This window comes from Oncorhynchus keta, unplaced genomic scaffold (assembly GCF_023373465.1).
Source record: "Oncorhynchus keta strain PuntledgeMale-10-30-2019 unplaced genomic scaffold, Oket_V2 Un_contig_2182_pilon_pilon, whole genome shotgun sequence".
In the NCBI taxonomy this organism is placed as follows: Eukaryota; Metazoa; Chordata; class Actinopteri; order Salmoniformes; family Salmonidae; genus Oncorhynchus; species Oncorhynchus keta.
This window is the reverse complement of record NW_026282628.1, coordinates 90,686-113,628: the sequence shown is the minus strand read 5'-3', so window position 1 is coordinate 113,628 and position 22,943 is coordinate 90,686. Positions and strand designations below refer to the sequence as shown.

The 22,943-nt window shown below is 43.2% G+C and overlaps 1 long non-coding RNA gene across 1 annotated transcript; it reads right to left on the bottom strand.

The window, feature by feature from the left end:
* Positions 1 to 1,030: 1,030 nt before the first annotated feature.
* On the bottom strand, positions 1,031 to 13,927 carry LOC127921258 (uncharacterized). Its single transcript, XR_008108569.1, has 3 exons — positions 13,909 to 13,927; positions 13,693 to 13,771; positions 1,031 to 1,169 (listed from the first exon to the last, which is right to left on the bottom strand). It is a non-coding gene; the product is annotated as an uncharacterized LOC127921258 (long non-coding RNA).
* Positions 13,928 to 22,943: the final 9,016 nt, after the last annotated feature.

The window sequence follows — 22,943 nt, the reverse complement described above, 5'->3', positions numbered from 1 at the left end:
CAATGGGTTCCACCCCATTTCCAGTTCCAATGGGTTCCACCCCATTTCCAGTTCCAATGGGTTCCACCCCATTTCCAGTTCCAATGGGTTCCACCCCATTTCCAGTTCCAATGGGTTCCACCCCATGTTCTTCCCTTGATAAGAACTTGTTTACATATGTCTGGATAAGAGCATGTACTGTGATAAATTACTAGAATGTGCATAGCTACATATAAATGGTCAGGGTTTATTGTGTGCGTAGGTGTTTGACTGTTTTTCCACACATATCTGGCACCACACATTATTGACATTGAAGGGGAGTGCTTCCAAAGTGGTGTTGTAAAATAGTACTTGAAGGAGGTAAGTGTTTTCTGTGCTGTAATCCACAACACAATCAAAATGATTCAAAGGAGGGGAAAGAACACAGAACTTTTGAAACAGTATGTTCATACTTTATAAGTGCTTGAATGGTTTGGGAGAACTGAAGAAATAGGGTACTTTACAATGCCTCCATTCTCCACCAGTGTAGCCAAAGAGCAGGACAGACAGACACAACCGCCAACCAAGCTGTTTGTTGTTGTGTGTTCTCACTTGGCTTGGGCTGATTGTATCATATCTACAGTAGTTGCCACAAGGGGCAGAGAATGTTCAGTTCATCTCCATAGACCCACATGTGTATTTTAGAAGAGTTTGTTGTGTGTCCTGTCGTCTTTAAGATGGAGTTGATAATGGCGAAGAAGAAAAACATTCTAAGAGGTATTTTTTTGTTACAAAACTCATGTGAAAATGCTTGGTTCTCACATTCTAAATCCACCAGTACAATATGAACCAGTAGACACAAACAGCAACCCTGGACAGACAGGGGTACCTGGCTGGGGGCCCTGGCCCGTGGCTATCCCCCATAGTTCATGGGAGGAAAAACATTCTTCTTTTGTTACAAAAACTCATGAAAATGCTTGGTTCTCACACACAGAATATACAGTAAATCCAGCCTTCTAAAGTACAATATGAACCAGTTGGAACCCTGGTTGTGGAGGACCAGGGGAGGCAGGGTGCCTGGGGGCTGGGGGTACAAGCCTGGCTGGGGGCCCTGGCCCGTGGCTATCCCCCCATAGTTCATGGGAGGTTCTGGGTGAGGGGCGGAAGTACCATCCCCGGGATAACCTTTCTCCATCTCGACTGATCTCTACCTGCAATGAGGGAAACTGTTGTGTTGTGTTTATTTATTTGTATCCCCATTAGCTTTTGCAGAAGCATCAGCTACTCTTCCTGGGGTCCACAATAAAACAAAAACATGAATAGTAAAAAACTCTGACACACTGATACCCTACAGAAAGAAAAAATCTGGGCCTCCTGAGTGGTGCAGTGGTCTAAGGCACTGCATCGCAGTGCTAGCTGTGCCACTAGAGATCCTGGGTTTGAGACCAGGCTCTGTCGCAGCCGGCTGAGACCGGGAGACCCATGGGGTGGCGTACAATTAGCCCACCGTCGTCTGGATTAGGGGAGGGTTTGACTGGCAGGGATGTCCTTGTCCCTTTGCGCACTAGTGACTCCTGTGGCGGACCGGCCACAGTGCACACTGACATGGTCGCCAGGTGTACGGTGTTTCCTCCGACACATTGGTGCGGTTGGCTTCGGGTTAAATGGGCATTGTGTCAAGAAGCAGTGCGGCTTGGTTGGGTTGTGTTTCGGAGGATGCAGGGCTCTCGACCTTCGCCTCTCCCGAGTCTGTACGAGAGTTGCAGCGATGAGAAAATACTGTAACTACCAATTGGATACCACGAAATCGGGGAGAAAAGGGGTAAAAAGTAAATAAAAATAAATCTGACAATGTTTTTAAGAAGTCCTATGAAACATAAGACCAATAAAAATAAATTATTTTGAGCCTATAGGCTACATGAAATCAAAAGTTATTTTGTTTGTTAAACACACTTACCCTGACCACTGTCAACAACTATATATATATGTTATGGTATGCTAACAATATAATGGAATATAACGGAATAAAATACAAATAATATTTTTCCATCACGAGAACATGTGGAACCACTGTCATATATCCACATTTCATCTCTTTTTCAACCTCTGCAGGTTTTTGGAGTTGTCTATACGTGATCGAGCAAAATCATGCACTTAATTTAGGCTACATTATTGCATGCCAAATGGTTCTGATCAGTGATAATCAAATCGTATTAGTCACATGCGCCGAATACAACCTTACAGTGAAATGCTTACTTACGAGCCCCTAACCAACAATACAGTTTTAAAAAATACAGATAAAAATAAGGAATAAAAGTAACAAGTAATTAAAGATCAGATAGATAAGAAAACAAATAGATAAGCTATACCACCTTCACTTATTTGCCCAGCCAGAGAATGAACCAAATATACACACAGAGATTCAGTGAAATAAAATCACATTGATGAAGACAAGTCAAAGGTTTTTGTCAGTAGTAGGTCTAGGCTACTAAGCGACTGAAGAGGAAAATCATCTATTTAAGCTACATTCACATGTTGGCAAAATGTTCTGATCATGGGCAATAAATTAGCCAACCTGACCAGATGATCATGAGCAGTACTCACCTCAACGTAGCTAACACTTCTACAACCTAGCTGTGGCCTATAACCAATATCCAAACGGAGCCTCAGTGAAAAGGAAATACATCTGACATTAATTTAATTATTAAGACCAGTTCCCACTTGTCTCAGAGCAACCTGAAACAGCACTGAAGTTGTTGGCCACACGCAGCAGGCTATTGCTTCAATAAAATGTATTATAACAATTGGATGACTTTGGGAGATTCAGTAAGCAACAATTTGATGCCTTCAATTGCATTAGCCTACTTTTATTCAAATATTTTGGTCATTCAGTGATATTCATTCCCAAAGTAATTCTTGATGGATCCATCCAGTTGTGGTTATTAAGAAACAGTGCATATGGTGGTGGGCTTTGCGAAGATGGATGAAGTGACATGTCTCGCAAAGTTCAGAAAGGACGATAGTAGTAATGACCACTGCCTAGCAACCATCAAGACCTTAAATCTTGGCACACCCATCCCTTTAGCGGGATCATTTGTCAATATCTGCTGAATCGCAGAGCGCCAAATTCAAATTAAATTACTAAAAATATTTAATTTTCATGAAATCACATGTGCAATATACCAAAACACAGCTGAGCTTGTTAATCCAACTGGCGTGTAAGATTTCAAAAAACCTTTACAGCGAAAGCTATCCAAGCGTTTGTTAGGACAGCTCTCTCGGCAGACAAAACATTAAAACAGCAAAGTAGATTGGTCACAAAAGTCAGAAAAGCAATAAAACGAATCGCTTAAGATCATCCGATGATCTTCGGATGTTTGCACTCACGAGACTCCCAGTTACACAATAAATGTTAGTTTTGTTCCATAAAGATTATTTTTATATCCAAAAAACTCAATTTGGTTGGCACGTTTTGTTCAGTAATCCACAGGCTCGTGCAGGTCACGACGGGCAGACGAAAATTCCAAATAGTATCCGTAAAGTTCGTAGAAACATGTCAAACGTTTTTATAATCAATCCTCAGGTTGTTTTTACAATAAATAATCGATAATATTTCAACCGGACTTTAGCTTTTTCAATAAGAGAGAGAGAGAGAGAGAGAGAGAGGGAAGAGAAAAGGTCTGCTCCAAGCTGGTGGTGCATGCAAAACTCTGGGGACACCCAGCTATGCACTGACGCGATGTGATCATTCCCTCTCATTTTCAGAATGAAAGCCTGAAACTATGTCTAAAGACTGTTCACACCATGTGGAAGCCATAGGCAAAGGAATCTGGTTGATATCCCTTTAAATGGAGGGAAGGCATGCAATGGAACAGAGAGGTTTCAAAATAACAGCACTTCCTAGTTGGATTTTCCTCAGGTTTTCACCTGCAATATCAGTTCTGTTATACTCACAGACAATATTTTGACTGTTTTGGAAACTTGAGTGTTTTCTATCTGCCAATTATATGCATATTCTAGCTTCTGGGCCTGACAAATAGGCAGTTTCATTCGGGTACGTTTTTCATCAAACATCAAAATACTGCCCCCCAAGTCTCAAGAGGTTATCAAGAGTGTAGTGCATGCCAATGCCGCCTCAGCATTACGGCTACATTTCATACTAAACCATAGGTAGAACTTTACCACAATCATGACTAGGCCAGTTCGCGGAAATAAAAGGCTTTGATACCGGCTACACTTTTCAGACATAGAGAAAAGGTGAAACAAAGTTGGAGGATGCTAAAGTTGGTGGAAAAATGTATTGGTTTGACAAGGACAGTGATACAAATTTAAAATACAATGATATACAAACAACTAAAGCATAATACAAACAATGCAACTAAAAAATGTTGTGTGTTTTAAGAGTGCGTCTGTGTGTGTTTGTGTGCGTGTCCACATACAGTCCCTGCCGTTCCATATGTTTTTAAAAAAGGTATTTAGCTTTTTGCTTTAGTAATTGGAGATGGATCGATCATGGCTCTGAATAATACTGTGCGTTGCCGTGAATTCATGTTGGACTTGGGGACTGTGAAGAGACCCCTGGTGGCATGTCCTGTAGGTTTGCTGAGTGATTAACCAACATTTTATTTTTTAATAACTAATCATTAGTTAAACAACTAATTGACCGAAGTTGGTTCAATTTAGTTATTTTTTTGTGAGCCGAACATGTCATTTCTCTAGAGAGAAATTAAATAATTAACAAGAGAAATCAAGTTAAGAATCATGTGGGATGCTGGGCTGAAGGGAGTTTTTATTAAGCAAATATTCAAAGTAATACAGTGCAGAAATGTGGTAACTGCAATGATCATAATTGCGCCAGTTTTTTTTTTTTTTAGCTCAAAGACAGATCAGAGAGGAAGAGACGAAGCAAGAGGTTTCACTCTCGCCAAAATCTGTCCAAAATAAGCCAAGTGAGTTTCTATGGGCTTATTTTGGACCTAAACCTTTCACCTGCCTTACTGGCTTTGGGAAAAATACTCTCATTGTTAGGGCATCATCATTGTATGCATATCTCTGGATGGATACTCTTTTAAGCCTGCTAAATTAGGTTTGATGCACACAGACCACATCAATGAGGAATGTACGACAGGGACAGAGACAGTTTGTGAAAAAGTATACCTTATCTACTTTGACAAACGAGTAAAATGATTGATGTCAAACAGCTCTGCAGCATATAATGCCTTCAGAAACTATTCAGACCCCTTTCTCAACATTTTGTTACTTTACAGTGTTATTCCTCAGAAATCTACGCACAATACACCATAATGACAAAGCGAAAACATTTATTTTTATTTTTTATGTTTGCAAATGTATTCAAAATAAAAAACAGAAACAACTTATTTACATAGGTATTCAGACCCTTTGCTATGAGACTCAAAATTGAGCTCAGGTGCATCCTGTTTCCATTGATCATTCTTGAGATGTTTCTACAACTTGATTAGAGTCCACCTGTGGTAAATTCAATTGTTTGGACATTATTTGGAAAGGCACACACCTGTCTATATAAGGACCCACAGTTGATATTGCATGTCAGAGCAAAAACCAAGCCATGAATTCAAAGGAATTCATGGCTTGTTGAGACACAGATCTGCGGACGGGTACCAAAAATGTTCTGCAGCATTGAAGGTCCCCAAGAACACAGTGGCCCCCATCATTTTTAAATTGAAGAAGTTTGGAAACAAATCAAATCAAATGTATTTATATAGCCCTTCGTACATCAGCTGATATCTCAAAGTGCTGTACAGAAACCCAGCCTAAAACCCCAAACAGCAAGCAATGTAGCTGTAGAAACACCAAGACTCCTCCTAGAACTGGCCGCCCGGCCAAACTGAGCAATCCAGGGAGAAGGGCCTTGCTTAAGGAGCTCACAGAGTTCCTCTGTGGAGATGGGAGAAACTTCCAGAAGGACAACCATCTCTGCAGCACTCCACCAATCTGGCCTTTATGGTATAGTTGCCAGACGGAAGCCCCTCAGCAAAAGGCACATGACAGCCAACTTGGGGTTTGCCAAAGGCACCTAAAGACTACCAGACCATGAGAAACAAGATTCTCTGGTCTGATGAAACCAAGATTGAACTCTTTGGCCTGAATGCCAAGCGTCATGTCTGGAGGAAACCTGACACCATCCGTATGGTGAATCATGGTGTTGGCAGAATCATGCTGTGGGGATGTTTGTCAGCTGCAGGGACTGGGAGAATAGTCAGGATTGAGGGAAAGATGAACAGAGAAAAGTACAGAGATCCTTAATGAAAACCTGCTGAAGAGCGCTCAGGACCTCAGACTGGGGCAAAGGTTCACCTTCCAACAGAACAATGACCCTAAGCACACAGCCAAGACAATGCAGGAGTGGCTTCAGGACAAGTCTCTGAATGTCCTTGAGTGGCCCAGCCAGAGCCCAGACTTCAACCCGATCGAACATCTCTGGAGAGACCTGAAAATAGGTGTGCAGTGACGCTCCCCATCCAACTTGACAGAGCTTGAGAGGATCTGCAGAGAGAAATTGGAGAAATTCCAAATACAGGTGTGCCATGCTTGTAGCGTCATACCCAAGAAGACTCAATGCTGTAGTCGCTGCCAAAGGTGCTTCAACAAAGTACTGAGTAAAGGGTCTGAATACTTATGTAAATGTGATATTTCAGTTTTCTATTTTTAATAAATTATCAAACATTTAAAAAAAATAGCTTTGTCATGGAGTATTATGTGTAGATTGATGAGAAAAAACAATTTATTAAATTTTAGATTAAGGCTGTAACATAACAAAATGTGGAAAAAGTAAAGCGGACTGAATACTTTCAGAAGGCACTCTACATAGGCAGGGTAGCTAAATAGTATTAGTAAAGACAGTACTGTATAGGGACCACATAACTTTAGATGGCCTCGCTGGCTGACTGCTACTGCCTGAGCAGAGATTAGATTATTCATTTAAGGAAAAAAAATGATGTCAAATAAAAACTAAGAAGCAGTAAAGTCAAATAAAAACATACATTCTACGTATGAAGCAGTTCATCTCTCATCCACCCCTTAACCAGGAAAGACTGGAATGCATCTGGTTGATGTTAGGTATGTGTGCAGTTAAGGGCAAGGCGTGCTGTTATGCTTTGAGCCAGCTATAGCTTTGCTAGGTCTTTTCTGAACTTGACCATATTACCGGACAGTAATCAAGATGAGACCAGAGCCTTAACAACTAGTACAGTTTATTATTAATCACTCATTCTGATATTGACTAACTCCTTATTTAGACTTTCAGTGAGCTCCCTGGCTTTGGGTGCTGACATATAGTGTATAATCATCCACATACAGTCATTCTAGCTTTGTGTAAGACCAGTAGCAATTCATTGGTAAAAATAGAGAAAAGTGATGGCCCAAGGCAACTGCCCAGAGGGACATCACATTGTACATGTCTGATGTTAGAACAGTTTTCATTGGGTTCTATTGGATAAATAACTCTCCAACAATGTGATGGCAGGTGATGTAAAGCCAAAGCAAGTGAGTTTCTTCAATACCAATTTATGATCAATAACATGATAAGCTGCATTGAAATCTAACACTACAGCTCCAACTATTATAATCTATTTTAACCAATCACCTGTCCCCTAAGTCAGTGCAGTACAAGTTGAGTGCCCTTCTCTATATACATGCTGAAAATCAGTAGTTAACTCTGAAAAACAGCATTGTATTTGGTTAAACACAATTCTCTCCATCAGTTTACTAAGAACAGGCAGCAAACTGATTGGGCGGCTGTTAGAGCCAGCAAAGGGTATTTGACTATTTTTAGGAAATGGAATTCATGTAACTTCCTTCCACACCTGTGGACACACACTCCTGTAGGCTTTGGTTAAAGATATAGCAGATAGTGGTGACAATCCAGTCCGCTACCATTCTCAATAGTTTCCCATCAAGATTGTCTTTACCTGGTGGTTTATCATTAGTGATGGATAACAGTAGTTTTTCCACCTCTCCCACACTAACTTGACCAAATTCAAAACAATAACCCTTCCATTTCATTATTAGATATTTTATACAAAAAATATGACAGTTCCCTGTTCAGTGTTGTCATTTCCCTTCTGAGATGTTCCACTTCACTAGTGAGAGTCATTGAAATGATGGCAACACCAAAAGGTTTAGTTGTAAATGACCCATCAACTTCAATGAACAATGGAGATTCATTGGGTTTTCAGCACATGTTATCAGTTTAGGTACTCCAAAGTATTTTTCCATTGTGTTTTATGTCATTTATCTTGGTTTGGTAATATAATTTATTATTTTTGTTAGGCTTAGTCACAACATTTCTCAATTGACAGTATGTCAACCAATAACCTGAGCAGCTCTTTAGAATCACGTCTTTGAACCATACAATTGTTCAATGCATCATCAATTCAGGGGCTCTACAGTTCTCACAGTTGGATTTCTTACACATCAACAATTTGCATAAATCATTTTACAAATACTTCCAGTTCTGCATCTGGATTCACTTCCCCATACGCATCAGATCAACATAAATGTTTTACATCTTCAACAAAAGAGTCCTGAGAAAATATTTTGTATGATCTCTTACAGCTTACTTTAGGCCCAAGCTTTGGCACTTTGGCTTTCCTTGTTATTGTCACAATGTTATGTTGTTGTGTTGCATTATATTATTATGTTGTATTAAGCACCTGGTCAGAGTTTCTATACCTACCATACTTATTTCCATCTCCTTTTTCTTCCTACCACACTTCCCGTGGGTTGCCATGACAACTTCACAAAAAGCATGTGTTTGTTTACCTATAGCTACTCCTACAAAACTCTTATTCTATCATTTTTCTTAAAAGAAAAAGTGAATGTGAAACAATGTGGTCAATTGCTGTAGAATACTAAGGAGGAAGTGGAAAACTGTTTTTCCTCATCTCTCATTAGCGTGTGACTATCCTATGACCATCTGTCTTTGAAGCCCAAGCTTTAGCTCAGTGGACAAACAGTCTTATGGTGTTGTTGAGTGGTGATAAATGTCACAGATTTCACAAAAACTTCTTGTACTTTTCTAGACTGGGGATCTTGTACTTTTCTAGACTGGGGATCTTGAATTGTGGAACTGAAATGTGAGTTAGTTCCCTATTATCTGGTCTAACCAATGAAACACTTCAGACAATAACACATTGGGGTTGTTAAGGGGGTCCCAGAAGAGACTTAACTCAAAGCATGGAGAGAAACAGATGCGACCATTGTCCCTCATCTAAAAAAATGGCACAGAGTAAATGGCCGCAGTTTTATGAGCACCTAACCAATTGCGCTATGTGGTTTTCTTTTGCGTTATTTGTAACTTATTTTGTACATAAATGTTCTGTCACCGTATCTTAATGCAGAAAATAGCTTCTGGATATCAGGACAGCGATCACTCACCTCAGATTAGACAAATATTTTTTTTTCCGTCAACAAGCAGGACGCAGAGGACATTCTTCAAACACCCGACAAGGTCAACATCCCCGTTATTGGCAAGAGCAAGAGATGCAGGTACAGAGGTCACAGGGCAGGGTGCCTCGTAAGGATCCGCAGAAGGCGAGTGGGAAAGCTTCCGCTACCGTCAATATTACTTGCCAACGTACAATCATTGGACAATAAATTAGACGAGGTACGATCATCAATATCCTAACAACGGGACATCAAAAATGTTATCTTATGATTCATGGAATCGTGACTGAATGATGACATGGATATTCAGCTAGCGGGATATACGTTGCACCGGTAGATAGAACAGCACACTATTTGTAAGAACAGCACACTATTTGTAAGACACAGTAAGACACTATTTGCCATCTATACTTTTCGTGGCTGTTTATTTACCACCAATGACAGATGCTAGCACTAAGACTGCACTCAGTCAGCTGTATAAGGAAATAAGCAAACAGGAAACTGCTCACTCAGAGGCGGCACTCCTGGTGGCTGGGGACTTTAATGCAGGAAAACTTAAATCAGTTTTACCTCATTTCTATCAACATGTTAAATGTGCAACCAGAGGGAAAATAACTCTAGATCACATGTACTCCACACACAGAGACACGTAAAAAGCTCTCCCTCACCCTCCATTTGGTAAATCTAACCACAATTCTATCCCCCCCCCCGATTTCTGCTTACAAGCAAAAATCAAGCAGGAAGCACCAGTGACTCGGTCTATAAAAAGTGGTCAGATGAAGCAGATGCTATACTATAGGACTGTTTTGCTATCACAGACTGGAACATGTTCCAGGATTCTTCCAATGGCATGGAGGAGTACACCACATCAGTCACTGGCTTTATCAATAAGTGCATCGAGGACGTCATCCCCAAAGTGACTGTACGTACATACCCCAACCAAAAGCCATGGATTACAGGCAACATTCGCACTGAGCTAAAGGGTAGAACTGCCGCTTTCAAGATGCGGGACTCTAACAAGAAGCGTATAAGAAATCCTGCCATGCCCTCAGACGAACTATCAAACAGGCAAAGTGCCAATACAGGGCTAAGATTGAATCATACTACACCAGCTCTGATGCTCGTCTTATGTGGCAGGGCTTGCAAACTATTACAGACTACAAAGGGAAGCACAGCCGCGAGCTGCGCAGTGACATGAGCCTACCAGATGAGCTAAATCACTTCTACGCTCGCGTCGAGGCTAGCAACACTGAGGCATGCATGAGAGCATTAGATGTTCCGGACGACTGTGTGATCATGCTCTCCGTAGCCGACGTGAGTAAGACCTTTAAGCAGGTCAACATTCAAACTGATTACCAGGACGTGTACCCCGAGCATGTGCTGACCAACTGGTAGGTGTCTTCACTGACATTTTCAACATATCCCTGATTGAGTCATACCAACATGTTTCAAGGAGACCACCATAGTCCCTGTTCCCAAGAACACTAAGGCAACTTGCCTAAATGACTACAGACCCGAGCATTCATGTCCGTAGCCATGAAGTGCATTGAAAGGCTGGTAATTGCTCACATCAACACAATCATCCCAGAAACCATAGACCCACTCCAATTTTCATACCACCCAACAGATCCACAGATGATGCAATCTCCATTGCACTTCACACTGCCCTTTCCCACCTGGACAAAAGGAACACCTACGTGAAAATGCTATTCATTGATTACAGCTGATTACAGCTGTACTATGGTGTTCAACACCATAGTACCCTCAAAACTCATCACTAAGCTAAGGATCCTGGGACTAAACATCTCCCTCTGCAACTGGATCCTGGACTTCCTGACGGACCGCCCCCAGGTGGTAAGAGTAGGTAGCAACACATTTGCCACACTGATCCCCAACACTGGAGCCCCTCAGGGGTGCATGCTCAGTCCCCTCCTGTACTCCCTGTTCAACCACGACTGCATGGCCAGGCACGACTCCAACACCATCATTAAGTTTGCAGACGACATAACAGTGGTAGGCCTGATCACCGACAACGATGAGACAGCCGAAAGGGAGAAGGTCAGAGACCTGGCCAGGTGGTGCCAGAATAACAACCTATCCCTCAAAAGATTTGACATGAGTCCTCAGAACCTCAAAAGGTTCTACAGCTGCAACATCGAGAGCATCTTGACTGGTTGCATCACTGCCTGGTACGGCACCTGCTCGGCCTCCGACCGCAAGGCACTAGAGGGTAGTGCGTACGGCTCAGTTCATCACTAGGGCTAAGCTACCTGCCATCCAGGACCTCTACATCAGGCGGTGTCAGTGGAAGGCTCTAAACATTGTCAAAGACCCAAGCCATAGACTGTTCTCTCTACTTCCGCCTGGCAAGAGGAACTGGAGCGCCAGTCTAGGACTAAAAGGCTTCTCAACAGCTTTTACCCCCAAGCCATAAGACTCCTGAACATGTAATCAAATGGCTACCCAGACTATTTGCATTGTGTCCAGCCATCCCCTCTTTTACGCTGCTGCTACTCTCTTTTTATCATATATGCATATTCACTTAAACTATACATTCATGTACATACTACCTTAAATTAGCCCGACTAACCGGTGCCCCCGCACGTTGTCTACCCTGAAGGTGGGGTTCACCCAGGGAGCCATACAACCTAGAACCACCACTGTTCATTAGTCTGTACTACTATAAGATCATTACTAACCCACCTGTTTAAACAAATCAACTTAATATCAAGCATTTTACTGGCTGAATCAGGTGGTGTTAGTGATGGGCAAGAACAAATATGTGCACCTCTGTTGGTCCCCAGAACCAGGATAAAGAAACCCTGCTATATGTTAATACTCCCACATCCTGTTCATCACTCGGCTTATAACTAAGCTTGGAAATTGAGGCAAGCTATATGTTATCTGGCTGCTGTATAAACCCATTAAGAAGGAGTAATGTTGTAAATGTTGCCTTGAGACAGTGGACTTCCCCGTTTCCCTCCATCTCTCCTCTTATTGATTTGATAAAGCCTCTGGATAGCCTACTAAAGCTTTCACATTATCTAAATGGTGTACTTGGACGAAGTAGTGTATCTGTATTGTAGTGAATAATACATCTGCATTCTGAAGTAGTGCATCTGTATTGTAGTGAATAATACATCTGTATTGTAGTGAATAATACATCTGTATTGTAGTGAATAATACATCTGTATTGTAGTGAATAATACATCTGCATTCTGAAGTAGTGTATCTGTATTGTAGTGAATAATACATCTGCATTCTGAAGTAGTGTATCTGTATTGTACAGTAAAGCTGTTAGTATGGTTGTGTTTTTCTATAGTATGAAATTGCTTACTGTAACTGTATATTCAAGCTATATTAAGTTGAGTCTATACAGTAAACATACAGTGTGTATGAGGTTGTGTGTCAGTGTTTAAACTCTACCAGTGGAGGCTGATGACGGGAGGACGGCTCATAATAATGTCTGGAACGGAGTGAATGGAATGGCATCAAACACATGTAAACCTTGTGTTTGATATTTTGTTTTTATACCATTACACTCATTCCGCTCCAGCCATTACCACAAGCCATCCTCCCCAATTAAGGTGCCACCAACCTCCTGTGCACTCTACCCTGAGTTGGCTCCTACTCAGAGTAAATACACAAGTAGTGCCACACCCTAACAAGGATTTCCTCACGACTAACTGTAACTAACACAGTAATTTTAACATCTTCTCCTCTCTTCTCATAATAATACTATTTAACAGAGGACAGACCAACATAAATCTCTCCTATAACACAAATACTGCTCTAGAAAACAGGTTAAAATACAGATGTTGGATCTTAATTTGACCAGTTTGCTACAGCAGGGAAAATATCCTGCAGCAACAGGAAATGTGAACTATTATGTAGATTATAATTAAATTGACGTTTTGTAGGGGTTGATACTTTTCAAAGTGGAAATTACGAACGTTTAAGTTCTCCAACAAGAGGGTGATCAAATTAAGATCCTACATGTGTAGGCTCCATACAAGATGAATTAGACGACAAACATTTACAAGTGACGGTCTGTATCCCAGGCTTTAGGCTAGCTCTTAACCCCAAACCCCTACTACAGTATGAAAGACCGTTCAGGTCTTGTGTGTTAAAATGAACACATCAAATAACACTATTTGGTAAATCAAATAAGACTATTTCACGCGTCAAATAACCAAGACCGTGACCTGAACGGCGTCGCATACTGCAGAGCGTAATACTCCTCTCCTCCTTATCCCCCCCAGTCCATGGTTTCCTAAAGGGAGAATCTCTAATCCCTGGCCCAAATACCTGAAGGATTCCTGGGGTGAACGACTGGGCTGATGGCCTGGAACTATCCGGTCCTGGGAGAAAAGAAAGACTGAGGTACCTTTGATTTAAGAGCGAAGAAGAATTGGTGGGAGGAGGAGAGTGTATGAGAGGGAGGAGTAAAAGCAAACTTCCCAAGACCTCCTACAGTTTCTGATATTACGGGAAATCGTTTAACTGTTGAAACTTTGACCTTACGTTAGCATTGGGACCTCCTGTGTTTTGTGATGCTGTTCAAGCGGTTGCAATCAAAGGAAAGTGTTGAAATACCAATGTAGGTTGAAGGAATGAAAGAGTTCCACAATAACATGCAAACAAAAGAACCTGCTCCAATACAGTTTCAGTGAAAGAGAAACAGATGAAGAGAGAGGGAGGGCACGATGGGAGGGGGAGAGATTGAGAGAGAGAAATGGAAACAGAGGAGAGAGAGGGAGTAAGACATTCATAAAAATAATGATTGTGTTTGAAAAATTGATTGTATTTCAAAGCAGTTTGGGCTGACTGTTCCACGCCCTTCACAAACTCATGTGATGCCTGACCTCAACCTTTCAGTGGTCACACACCAACGCATGCATTGTTTAGGGTGCTATTTACAAAGGGTTCAGTGTGCTCATAGCTTAATCCTACAGTTAACACTGGGCATGAAATATCATGGACTATAGTCTATATGACATAATTGTAAGAATAGATGGAAATATCAGCTGTATTAAATAGTTATAAAAACGCACCACCTATTTTAGTCAATAGGGGAAAAAATCTTACTGTGAGAAGGAGTGGAAACATCAAGAAAACAGCTGATCAATAGCCAATTAATTTACTATGAGAGGTCTGAGAAATATTGGACATATTCTAGATATTACTTCTAGAAACAAATTAGTATAAAATGAATATTTCCACAACCTGTTGTAATTTGAACTTCCTGGATGGTGAATTTGATTTAATAGTCTCTCTGTGAACCTTTAATAGTCTCTCTTTGAACCTTTATTTGACCAGTTTAGTCACATTGAGAGTAGAAACCTGTTTTACAAGACAGACCTGGACAAAATAGTAGCACACAATGGAAAACATGCATCTGTTAATATTTGTATTCTCTGCCTGTGTATGACTCCACATTATGAACATTAGGCACAGCACATGGTGACAGACAGGGGAATAACTTTGATTGGAGATGTGGGGGGTGGGTTAGGGGGGTTCTGGCCTAGGGGGCTCTTCCCCATGATTTGTTTTTTTCCAAATAGAGTTAATTGAATTCACTTCAACACAATCTAACATGATCCCATGGCATGGAAATAGGAGAAAAACATGAATGACCAGCCTAACCCTAAATGTGAGATATTGCACAGGGCTTTTACCGCAAACTCAGCTTACTGGACCTGGTACTGCTATTGATGTGCATAGGTCAAAATTAGGGTTGGGCTGCTCATTGAATTTCCTGTATTTTTTTGCTACTACTCAACTTGTATGGAAACTTCCCATTGCTGTGTATTACATGTGAAAAATGACTACCCTTTCTGTTAAGCACATGCACAGATATTTATCAATCCAATGATACACTTCTGTAGCTAAAACAAAGTTTAAAAGTGGTTAGAAGTCCAAAATGCACAGGTGTTGTTGTGGGACCTTCTATCTTATTTAACCATACCAAATGTAACATATCATACTAATTTCAGTGTCCTGGATTTACATTTGCTATTTACTTCTAGTCTATGAGACGAGCTGTGTACAGGAGCGATATGCTTTTGGAATGAGCTCATCTGCCATCGCCAGAGAGTGATCTGAGCATCTGAGTCAGTGATACTGGAAAGATTTTTTAGGACTATAATTTCCTCCTCATATGTGAGTCTCCACAGACAGAGGCCTGAGCTATTGATTGATTCAAGACAAGGTTGTTTTTATTGAACTTAGATTCTCAGATTGTCAGCGTCAAAGTAGCCTGTCATTTCCATCATTTGTGCGGAAAAAAAGATTTTGCTCAGCCTCCAGTCATGTAAAAGGACATATAATTGCATCAAATGTGTTTATTAAAGGCCCATTTTCTCCCGGACCCTATGCTAATAAAAATGTTCCCTATGTTCCCTAACTTCTGTATGCGCCTCTACTGTTCTGCTCTATGCCACTATGCAAATGCACTGATATGCATGCAATGCTTTATTATAAAGGGGATGTTTTTATGCGTTCTGGTACAAATGAAGCACTGAACACAGGTAGTCTAGACTCCAGCTAACCACCCTATACTAAAATATCCTCACAAACCTCTCTCTATATGGCCAGCCATATAGCATGGCTATATGATGAAGTTATTATTTAAGAGCATTGAAGATGAATCACAATCAGTAAAAAAAAAGTATTGAGCTCGCTAACTAGCAGATTTAAATCAATCATCAATATCAACGATCAGCTGATAGCCTACCCTCTTTTCCTGATGTCAATCATGTCTATAGGAGTCACTGTAACTAGCTTGCTTAACATTTGTGATGAGTGAGTGTGTTGTTGCAGAAATAAATAGGCATATGCTAAAACATTTAAAACTCTATACCCTAGCACTAGCACTGGGATTGAACCCAACATCCTCTGAGCCGTAGATCTGTAACGAGGCCCGCTAGCTGGTAATAGGTGCTTGCGTTGCCCCTAGTAGATGATAGTAAATTGCTACGGAAGTCAAATAAACCAGGATGCCATATTTTGACCATTTCAAATATGCATAATTAAGTCATCCACTAGAGTCTGGCCTGCTCTACTTCACACTACCTGCTCAACCTAGAGCTGAACATGGAAACCTAGAGGTATAAACAATGCAGCTATTCCCTCCGCAAGGCTATTAAACAAGCTAAGCGTCAATACAGAGACAAAGTGTAATCTCAATTCAATGGCTCAGACACAAGAGGCATGTGGCAGGGTCTACAGTCAATCACGGACTACAAGAAGAAACCCAGCCCAGTCACGGACCAGGATGTCTTGCTCCCAGGCAGACTAAATAACTTTTTTGCCCGCTTTGAGGACAATACAGTGCCACTGACACGGCCTGCAACGAAAACATGCGGTCTCTCCTTCACTGCAGCCGAGGTGAGTAAGACATTTAAACGTGTTAAACCTCGCAAGGCTGCAGGCCCAGACGGCATCCCCAGCTGCGCCCTCAGAGCATGTGCAGACCAGCTGGCCGGTGTGTTTACGGACATATTCAATCAATCCCTATACCAGTCTGCTGTTCCCACATGCTTCAAGAGGGCCACCATTGTTCCTGTTCCCAAGAAAGCTAAGGTAACTGAGCTAAACGACTAGCGCCCCGTAGCACTCACTTACGTCATCATGAAGTGCTTTGAGAGACTAGTCAAGGACCATATCACCTCCACCCTACCTGACACCCTAGACCCACTCCAATTTGCTTAGCGCCCAAATAGGTCAACAGAAGATGCAATCTCAACCACACTCCACACTGCCCTAACCCACCTGGACAAGAGGAATTCCTATGTGAGAATGCTGTTCATCGACTACAGCTCGGCATTCAACACCATAGTACCCTCCAAGCTCGTCATCAAGCTCGAGACCCTGGGTCTCGACCCCGCCCTGTGCAACTGGGTACTGGACTTCCTGACGGGCCGCCCCCAGGTGGTGAGGGTAGGCAACAACATCTCCTCCCCGCTGATCCTCAACACGGGGGCCCCACAAGGGTGCGTTCTGAGCCCTCTCCTGTACTCCCTGTTCACCCACGACTGCGTGGCCACGCACGCCTCCAACTCAATCATCAAGTTTGCGGACGACACAACAGTGGTAGGCTTGATTACCAACAACGACGAGACGGCCTACAGGGAGGAGGTGAGGGCCCTCTAACTAAGGAGATGATTGTGGACTTCAGGAAACAGCAGAGGGAACACCTCCCCATCCACATCGATGGAACAGTAGTGGAGAGGGTAGCAAGTTTTAAGTTCCTCGGCATACACATCACAGACAAACTGAATTGGTCCACTCACACTGACAGCGTCCTGAAGAAGGTGCAGCAGCGCCTCTTCAACCTCAGGAGGCTGAAGAAATTCGGCTTGTCACCAAAAGCACTCACAAACTTCTACAGATGCACAATCGAGAGCATCCTGGCGGGCTGTATCACCGCCTGGTACGGCAACTGCTCCGCCCTCAACCGTAAGGCTCTCCAAAGGGTAGTGAGGTCTGCACAAGGCATCACCGGGGGCAAACTACCTGCCCTCCAGGACACCTACACCACCCGATGTTACAGGAAGGCCATAAAGATCATCAAGGACATCAACCACCCGAACTACTGCCTGTTCACCCCGCTATCATCCAGAAGGCGAGGTCAGTACAGGTGCATCAAAGCTGGGCCCAAGAGACTGAAAAACAGCTTCTATCTCAAGGCCATCAGACTGTTAAACAGCCACCACTAACATTGAGTGGCTGCTGCCAACACACTGTCATTGACACTGACCCAACTCCAGCCACTTTAATAATGGGAATTGATGGGAAAGGATGTAAATATATCACTAGCCACTTTAAACAATGCTACCTTATATAATGTTACTTACCCTACATTATTCATCTCATATGCATACGTATATACTGTACTCTACATCATCGACTGCATCCTTATGTAATACATGTATCACTAGCCACTTTAACTATGCCACTTTGTTTACTTTGTCTACATACTCATCTCATATGTATATACTGTACTCGATACCATCTACTGTATGCTGCTCTGTACCATCACTCATTCATATATCCTTATGTACATATTCCTTATCCCCTTACACTGTGTATAAGACAGTAGTTTTGGAATTGTTAGTTAGATTACTTGTTGGTTATCACTGCATTGTCGGAACTAGAAATACAAGCATTTCGCTACACTCGCATTAACATCTGCTAACCATGTGTATGTGACAAATAACATTAGATTTGATTTGATTTGATTTGATTTAGAGCTGAACATGGAAATCATTACAGGCTGGATAGAGCAGACCTGCATGAAGTAGATGTTTCCATACTAGTTGAGTAGTGGAGTTGTTTATCCATACAAAGTAGGTAACATTTCTCAGTAGCCTTCCCAGACACACTTTTCCTTTGAGATAGATAGGCTTTCTCCAGATTGTTTGAAGTAGTCGTGACAGTATCATACTATATGCAGCAGAGGGCAGCATTCATCTGAGACAGAAATTGGCGATTCAAAAAAGTAATGATTGGAAGTTTTTTGTAGTGACGTGTTGAGAATGGCCAGTCACAGGACTGCCAAAAGAGCCTGAGTCAATCAGATGCGGGCAGGATGAGTAAAGGTCAGTAACATTGTCATTTCTCATTCTAACAAATCATCAGTAGGAGTCAAGAGTGTTGACAAATGACCAATACTTACAATTGAATAATACCTTAATCTGGCAGGAAGTGAACTGGCAAACGGAGGGATGCTGGTATCAAATCCTAGATGCCATTGCCAGCTGTTGTGCCCTTGAGAAAGACATCCCCCCACACCTCTCCTAAACCTGTTAGTGTATGTGTATGTATGGGTGTCTTTCGGATGTTGGGTTAAAAGAAGAACTCACATTTCTGTTGGACCTTGTGTGCAATTGAACAATAAAGTGATCTTATCTTAATAAAGTATCATTACCATAATAAGTCAACATTGCATCACGGTAACATGGACCTCTCACATGACAGTGGACTGGATAGTGTTGTTGTGCAACCATTTATATGGTTAATAATACAACATGGTATTATTAACCATATAAGTATTGATCTGATTTGAGATCAGAGGGACAACAGAGGATCAAGACACAGTTTTTCTAGATAAAATATTGATTATGATGACATGTTGTTGTTGGTCATGGCGGTGTGTGTGTGTGTGTGTGTGTGTGTGTGTGTGCATGCATGTCTCCATTGTTTCTCAGGAGTTGGGTTGTAACTACGCAAAAATACACATTTCTGTTCTCTACACGACAGTGGCGGTCGGTGCCATTTAAGATGATCCTGGTCTTATTTTTTTCAGCGTATTGGATAACTGTCATTCATATTCCATTCACACAGCTCAATGTAACATCGATAGGTTAAGGCTACTACATGATACTCAAATTTTCCCTATATCCATCATGAGGTTGCTACAAACTAGCCTCTGAATGAAAGTTTACAACGTAGGTGCGTGCACAGGTCGAGAGAACAATTTTTGTAATCATGGTGACAGACAGTGACACATTCAATACCGCCTTGCACACTCTTGCCTGCCTCTCGCTGATCTAGGGTGTAATCATCAGTGGCGAACAAGAATTTATATCGGACAATTTCAGAAACAATGCACGCGCGCGCACACACACACACACACACACACACACACACACACACACACACACACACACACACACACACACAGTCGAAGGGGCTAGAAGCACAGGTCAGCCACAATTTATTTTAAACACATGCATTGTGTAACCGCTCTGAAATTAACACATGCATGTGTACAGTTAGGCTTCGAAATCAAACACACACACACAACAACAATGGCATTGTTCACTAAGTATGTAAGGGATTTTGATTTGATTTGATTCAATGGGGGGAAATATGCACTGAGTACATCCCAGGGGATAACACGTTAAAGTGAAATGAACTTTTTTCCAATATTATACATGTGGTTCATCTTCAGATGTTCCACCCTGAGCTGTACAGGGAACAGACCCACTGCTTGGAATTCATTTCCTCCAACATGTGTTCTGGGGGGAACATTAAGCAGATACCTAATGATGTTGTTTGTGACTAAGTGGTATTTGACCTCTGTTTAGTGAAGCTAACAGACAAACAGTTGACATGTAAGTGAACCCTGTCACTGTTTCACATGGAGGCCTGAATAACTCAACCAACATGAAAGAGAGACAAAGAGACAGAGAGACAGAGACAGAGTGGGGGAGAGGGGAGGGGGGGGGAAGGAAAAGAGAGAGAGACAAAGAGACAGAGACAGAGTGGGGGAGAGGGGAGGGGGAAAGGAAAAGAGAGAGAGACAAAGAGACAGAGAGACAGAGAGACAGAGACAGAGTGGGGGAGAGGGGAGGGGGAAAGGAAAAGAGAGAGAGACAAAGAGACAGAGAGACAGAGACAGAGTGGGGGAGAGGGGAGGGGGGAAAAGGAAAAGAGAGAGAGACAAAGAGACAGAGAGACAGAAGGGGAGGGGGGAAAGAAAGAGAGAGAGACAGAGAGACAGAGTGGGGGAGAGGGGAGGGGGAAAGGAAAAGAGAGAGAGACAAAGAGACAGAGAGACAGAGACAGAGTGGGGGAGAGGGGAGGGGGACAGGAAAAGAGAGAGACAAAGAGACAGAGACAGAGTGGGGGAGAGGGGAGAGGGGGAAAGGAAAAGAGAGAAAAGAGACAGAGAGACAGAGTGGGGGAGAGGGGAGGGGGGAAAGAGACAGAGAGAGACAGAGAGACAGAGTGGGGGAGAGGGGAGGGGGAAAGGAAAAGAGAGAGAGACAAAGAGACAGAGAGACAGAGACAGAGTGGGGGAGAGGGGAGGGGGAAAGGAAAAGAGAGAGAGACAAAGAGACAGAGACAGAGACAGAGGGGGAGGGGGAAAGGAAAAGAGGAGAGACAAAGAGACAGAGAGACAGAGACACAGTGGGGGAGAGGGGAGGGGGAAAAGGAAAAGAGAGAGAGACAGAGAGACAGAGTGGGGGAGAGGGGAGGGGGAAAGGAAAAGAGAGAGAGACAAAGACAGAGAGACAGAGACAGGGGGGGGGAGAGGGGAGGGGGAAAGGAAAAGAGGGAGAGACAAAGAGACAGAGACAGAGTGGGGGGAGAGGGGAGGGGGAAAGGAAAAGAGAGAGAGACAAAGAGACAGAGAGACAGAGACAGTGGGGGAGAGGGGAGGGGGGAAAGGAAAAGAGAGAGAGACAAAGAGACAGAGAGACAGAGACAGAGTGGGGGAGAGGGGAGGGGGGGGAAAGGAAAAGAGAGAGAGACAGAGTGGGGGAGAGGGGAGGGGGGGAAAGGAAAAGAGAGAGAGACAAAGAGACAGAGAGACAGAGACAGAGTGGGGGAGAGGGGAGGGGAGGGGGAAAGGAAAAGAGAGAGAGACAGAGAGACAGAGACAGAGTGGGGGAGAGGGGAGGGGGGGAAAGGAAAAGAGAGAGAGACAAAGAGACAGAGACAGAGTGGGGGAGAGGGGAGGGGGGAAAGGAAAAGAGAGAGAGACAGAGACAGAGTGGGGGAGAGGGGAGGGGGGGAAAGGAAAAGAGAGAGAGACAAAGAGACAGAGAGACAGAGTGGGGGGGGGGGGAGGGGGGGAGAGGAAAAGAGAGAGAGACAAAGAGACAGAGAGACAGAGACAAAGTGGGGAGAGGGGAGGGGGAAAGGAAAAGAAAGAGACAAAGAGAGAGAGACAGAACAGAGAAAGGAAAAGAGAGAGAGACAAAGAGACAGAGACAGAGTGGGGGAGAGGGGAGGGGGGGAAAGGAAAAGAGAGAGAGACAAAGAGACAGAGAGACAGAGACAGAGTGGGGGAGAGGGGAGGGGGGGAAAGGAAAAGAGAGAGAGACAAAGAGACAGAGACAGAGTGGGGGAGAGGGGAGGGGGGGAAAGGAAAAGAGAGAGAGACAAAGAGACAGAGAGACAGAGACAGAGTGGGGGAGAGGGGAGGGGGGAAAGGAAAAGAGAGAGAGACAAAGAGACAGAGAGACAGAGACAGAGTGGGGGAGAGGGGAGGGGGGAAAGGAAAAGAGAGAGACAAAGAGACAGAGAGACAGAGACAGAGTGGGGGAGAGGGGAGGGGGGGAAAGGAAAAGAGAGAGAGACAAAGAGACAGAGAGACAGAGTGGGGAGAGGGGAGGGGGAAAGGAAAAGAGAGAGAGACAAAGAGACAGAGAGACAGAGTGGGGGAGAGGGGAGGGGGGGAAAGGAAAAGAGAGAGAGACAAAGAGACAGAGAGACAGAGACAGAGTGGGGGAGAGGGGAGGGGGAAAGGAAAAGAGAGAGAGACAAAGAGACAGAGACAGAGTGGGGGAGAGGGGAGGGGGGGAAAGGAAAAGAGAGAGAGACAAAGAGACAGAGAGACAGAGACAGAGTGGGGGAGAGGGGGAAAGGAAAAGAGAGAGAGACAAAGAGACAGAGAGACAGAGTGGGGGAGAGGGGAGGGGGGGAAAGGAAAAGAGAGAGAGACAGAGAGACAGAGTGGGGGAGAGGGGAGGGGGGAAGGAAAAGAGAGAGAGACAAAGAGACAGAGAGACAGAGACAGAGTGGGGGAGAGGGGAGGGGGAAAG